Raw genomic sequence first — 5,482 nt, forward strand, 5'->3', positions numbered from 1 at the left:
TCTGATTTTCTGCTGCAGTTAATCTCTAGGGGTAACTGGGAAAGCATAATGCATCTGTGTAGAATTAGGAAAGTGATTAGAGCAGGTGGCTTGTCATGCACTCATTCATACCAGTTCAGGTTTGCTGAGCTCGACCACAGCCCGTCCCTCTTACTTAGAAGACCTCTCAGCAGCCCCGCCAAGACCTGACCCACAGAGGTTCATGAGGGGAATGTAAGTCAAACACCAGACGAGAGCCCAGTCGATGAGGATAGCACGCCGTGCGGGAACCAAGTCTCTTTCGGGGATTACAGGAGACTTTGGCTTGTTCATATTGCTCAAGGAGTCCAACGTCTTGAGTTTACAGTTGTAAGCACATTTCATGGTGGAAGCAATTTGATAAGTTACTTCCTTCTTTTCAGCTGTCTGAGCAGCGTGGAAGGCTTAAAACCACGGCCTTGTGTAACGCTGCCAGTAACCTTAGCCAGTCGGATGCTCAATGAGGAGCAGAGCATTTGGCTTTCACAGGCTGATAGGATTGGTGTGTCAAGGTTATGGGGTCTGCAAAATGAAACGTTAGGTACTCTTAATTGTTTCTTTTGTGTTTGTGGATCTTTGAACCAACTTCATCTTCAACAACATCACAGTAGCCAAACCTGCCAGCCACCACAAGCAGACAAATGTCTGATGTGAGTAAAGGCCTTCATGTTGGCCTCAGGAAGTCACGTGGCCCGGTGACTTTTATCTGAGGCCTCAAACTGTTGCACTCCCAGCTGGTCCTGCTGAGAGAGATCAGAGAAACAGGAAGTGTCCCACTTGGAGCCTCCAAGGAGTTTTGGATCTGTAAAAGTGTGGGATTTCAAGATGCACACAGGAACACACTGTATGTGCTAGCGAGTGGGAATGGGGCTTCATTCTAGGGGCTGGACAGCCAGCAGTCCCTGGGTCTCCTGGGACGTGAGTTCAGTGCTGAGGGAGACAGAAGCCAGCTCACTGCTCTCTCGGGGTGTCAGGCATGGCAGCTGGAGGTCGCATGCTGCCAGGGGACCCATGGAGCTCTGTGTGGAGCCCCTGCCCCCGACTCCAGGGAGGGCTCCAGGTGAGCAGCTCTCTGTCATGAGTCTGCTGGGGTTTGTCTGGTCATGCCCGGCCTGCCCTCCTGTTCTCAGCCAAAGACTGGCTTTGAGAGCCGTCATGGGGCAGGCCGACATGGTGGTGTCATGCGGGACTCCTGGGCTATGTTTATCTGCCACCAGATATGTCGGCACTCTCCCCGTGGCGCTTGCCATACCTAGCTGCTTTTGGAGAGCCCGCTTAGCTCCTTTGGGATGAACTACAGAAAGAACAGCTGTCTGTCAGCTTCCCTCCGAGCCGGCGACAGGGGCTCTTGTCAACCGTTGTTGGAGGGGCTCCCAAAGCAGCAGACTGCTGTTGCTGATAGTTGTCGCTTGGAAGCCACATCACAGATGCCTCAGTGTCTCTTTCAGTCCTTTATGTTGCCTTCAGGAGATCAAGCACACAGCCCCTACCCCCTGTGCTAGTTGGGTTCTCCTGAAAGGTCGGGGGCATGGCCTGCTTTCCTCCCCCTGCGGCAGGGTGAAACCTCTGACTTGGATACTAACGCAGCATCCCAGCCTTGCCTTAGGTTGTGCGACCCAAGTGTCAGTTTAGGGAAGGGAAACTATGAACTTCTGAGACCAAAGGACTCTTTGGCCACCAGCAAAGAGTGATCCTCGTGAGGAATTTTTTTTTTTTTTAATGCCACAATTTCTCCAAGAACCAGCCTCTTCGCTTGAAAGGACTGGGCTATACAGATGTGATGTTGCCGGTGAGATTGGTGCATAGTATGAACATTTCCTGCCAGAGAAAGTGGAGAAAGGCAGGAGGGGACCGGGGTGCACTGCAGGTCTAATGGGCAGCTCTTTGAGGGCTGGGGCAGCCTCCTTCCTCTCCCCCGCCCCCGCCCCAGTGCTAGACACAGGACCTGGCACGTGGCAGCATGATTTACAGAGTGGATGAGGAAGTAAGATTCTTTTTAGGTTGAAAACGTTTTGCTGCATATTCCTGGTAGCACAGACCATGAGCTACGTTAATCCACAACGCAGGCCAAGTTACGAGGGTTAAAGGTGGGCACGGTTTCCTTCCCGTGCATGGGTGAGTAACGGAGGGAGGGGCATATCATGGGGTGAGAGATGGGGATTCAGCGGCAGGTCTTCTGGCAATCAGAAGGAGATGCCTCCGTTATCTGTGCTCCCAGGACATGAATGTGAACGCCAGCTTGGGGCCACATCGACTTAACCTTGGTGGCCTTGTGTGAGTCAGCAAGAACCTCCCACAAGCAGATTACCAGCCCTTCCTTTCGCAGTTCCTCTGAATGAACTTGAACCTTCAGGCATTCATCCAGCCACATGCTAACCCTTTGAGGATGTTAGTCACATGGTATTAAATACTAATACCTGACCTTGGCCGTGCTGTGTGAAGCTAAGAGAAAGTCCTGTGCACGAACTACCCTGGAGTGTAGCAGACACAGACCTCTTGAGCCAACCTGGTGGTGGGGATGCTGGCGGCGGGCATTAGCAGGGATATCACTTGGAGAATGTCTGTCATCAATTCCCAGCCCTTGGCCTCTGTTGGATCTCAGCCCTGCTCAGCCTGAGAAGTGACTCAGGCCCCTTAGTCACTACTCCGTGGTGGTGTGGCGTGGGGAAGTGACCCGTACTTCCTTCCCAGCCCAAGGGCAAGGTGGGGTCAGGCCACTGGGCCCCCAGCACAGTGCGCCTTCCCAGACCAAATGTGGAAGGAGCCACGCAGGCTTCTTCAAAAGGAGTACCTGCCTTTGTCCAGATCTGGCAGGACTCCCAAAGCATAGCAAACCAGGAGAAACCGACTACTGGCAGTGTAGACTAGAAAACTGTGTTCCATAGGGTCTTTGATGGCCGATTGCTCAGAGGTCGATCCCCAGACTTTCTTTCTGCGGCACCCCTGGGTGGACTTGAACCATCAGCCTTGTGTTAGCCATTTTTACCACCCAGGGACTCCAGCACACAGCACCAAAGTTCCCAAATATCATCAGAACAGGTGTCACTTAATTTTTTTCTTTAGTAACAAGCATTTCAAATATTTGGACAAGTACAGCGATAGTGCAATAGTCATTTGTGTACCAGTAGATTCCCTGCCTTTCCGAGATCTTGCCTAGCACACGTCTTAGCTGTGGAATTTGTCCTTTTGAGCTTGGACGTTCGAGTGATCAAGGAATGGGTGGTGCGGTGGGCTAAGTGCTGAGCCCACCAGCCATTGCTCGGGGAGACAAAGGTGGCTGTCTAGCCCCACAGATTTCCAGCCTCAGAACCCCTGGAGCGCTGTTCCACTCTGACATACAGGGTCTCCACCGGTCAGAATGGACTGCTCGGCAGTGGGTGGCATGGGACCCAGACCTACACTGAGCCCCAGACTGCCCGAATCCACCCTGCGCTGCATTTTCATTCCTTTGTCCTTTCGAGGGCTGGTGTCAGGCCATTGGCATTCACTTAGCCTCTTCGGTTGATCTGCATGGCTGTATTGTCTCTCTTTCTTTCTCTCCACCCCCCTCCTCCACGGCGATCAGACCTCTCTTGCCAGGAGCAATTCAGTTTGTTTGCTTCACAGAACTGATGCCATCTCCACATCCCGCACTTCTCCTGTAATAATTCACCGGATTGCCAGCTCTGACAGCTGACAGTGTGAATGGCGACACGTTTCTCCCACCTCAGGTATGGGACTTCTTTTTATGTGGGCCAGACCTCCCCGGAGCAGGGAGGCACAGGGCATGCTTCCTTTCTCTTTCTGGGTCAGAAAGACGTGGAGACCGCGGCTCCCCTCAGGTGAGGCAGCTTGGGTAGAGCCCATGGACAGGCGCCCAGGCACTTCTCTGGCTGGGTCAGCGCCCAGCCACACCGTTGTTGGATCATCTGCTTCTCCATTGTGATGTGAGCTCAAGATGGCTTATAGACAACAGCCCCCATACCTTGCAGGGGCTACCACCAGCCTTCTGGTGAGAGGGGTGCTACCTGGAAAGGCGGGGCATTGCCAGGAGAACTGCCGGGAGCCTGGTGAGGCCAAGGCAGGAGGTGCTAGGGAATGGAGCCTGGGGACTTTGGCTGAATGGTGTTAGGACTCTGGGTGGCAGGAGAGTCAGAGTGGCTTCAAAGGTTTTTAAACCATAGGACTGTTGTTGTTCGATGCCGCTGAATGAGCTCAGACTTACAACGGAAGGACCCACTGTCTGGCCTCGGCCGTCCTCTGCTCACCGTCATTGGTATGTTGGAGTCCCCGGTTGTAGCCACTGCTTCCTTCCATCTCGCTGAGGGTCTTCCTCTTTCTCATGGTCCTCCACGTTAACAAGCCCGGCGCCCTTTTCTCACCATCTGGCTTCTAAAAACTGTTGCTGTTAAGTGCCCTCAAATCGATTTTGCTCACGGCGAGCCAACATACAGCAGGAGACAAAATACTGCCCGGTGCCGCACCATTCTCGAAATTGTACTTGTGTGTGTCCCCATTGCTGTAGTCCCTGTGTCACTGTGTTGGGGATCTTCCCCCTGTGTCCCAAGCACGGTGTCCTTCCCCAGAGACTGCACTCTCCTGACAACATGTCCAAAGTACACGAGACACAGTCTCACCATCCTTGCCTCTAAGGAGCATTCTGGCTTTACTTCTTCCAAGACAGATTTGATGGTTCTTTTGGCAGTCCGTGGTACCTTCAATAGTTTTTTTTGCCAGCACTGTAATTCAAATGCATCCATTCTCTTCCAGCCTTCCCTTTTTGATGTCCAACTTGCACATGCATATGAGGTGACTGAAAATACCATCGCTTGGAGCAGGTACACCTCTGTCCCCAAGGTGACAGCCTTGCTTTTCAACACTTTAAAGAGGTCTTTTGCAGCAGATTTACCCGAGGCAGTGCTTCATTTGATCTCTTCACTGCTACTTCCATGAACATGACTATGAATCCTAGCAAGACAAAATGCTAGAGAACCTTAATCTTTTCTACATGTAGCATGATGTTGGTCTGCTAGTGAGGATTTTGGTTTTCTCTACAATGGGTTGCAATCCATACTGAAGGCCGATCTTCATAAGCAAGGGCTTCAAGATCTTTGCACTTGCAGCAAACAAAGTTGTGAATCTACATATCACAGGTTGTTACTAAGCCTTCCTCTGTTCCTGATGCCCTGTTCTTCTTCATATAATCCAGCTTCTCCAGCTCAGCATGCAGATTTACTCAGCATGGTGAGAGGATCCAACCCTGCGGCCCCCCCTTTCCTGATTTTAAACCATGCAGTATTCCCTTGTGCTGTTTGTACAGCTGCCTCTTGATGCATGTACAGGTTCTGCATGAGCACTATTAAGTGTTCTGGGATTCCCATTCTTCTTAAAGCTATTCATAGTTTGTTACGATCCATACACTCGAGCGCCTTCACATAGTCAATAAAACACAAGTAAGTACTAGTAGAGTAAAAATCCATTACGG

The 5,482-nt window shown here is 51.6% G+C and overlaps 1 protein-coding gene across 1 annotated transcript in view; it reads left to right on the top strand.

Annotated features, from left to right (window-relative positions):
• Positions 1–5,482, top strand: part of MGAT5 (alpha-1,6-mannosylglycoprotein 6-beta-N-acetylglucosaminyltransferase) — a 416,629-nt gene that overhangs the window by 283 nt on the left and 410,864 nt on the right. The gene's annotated exons all lie outside the window — the stretch shown is intronic.

The sequence above is a fragment of the Echinops telfairi genome, unplaced genomic scaffold (genome assembly GCF_000313985.2).
Source record: "Echinops telfairi isolate 266 unplaced genomic scaffold, ASM31398v2 ScPeMD7_15;HRSCAF=58, whole genome shotgun sequence".
Lineage (NCBI taxonomy): Eukaryota > Metazoa > Chordata > Mammalia > Afrosoricida > Tenrecidae > Echinops > Echinops telfairi.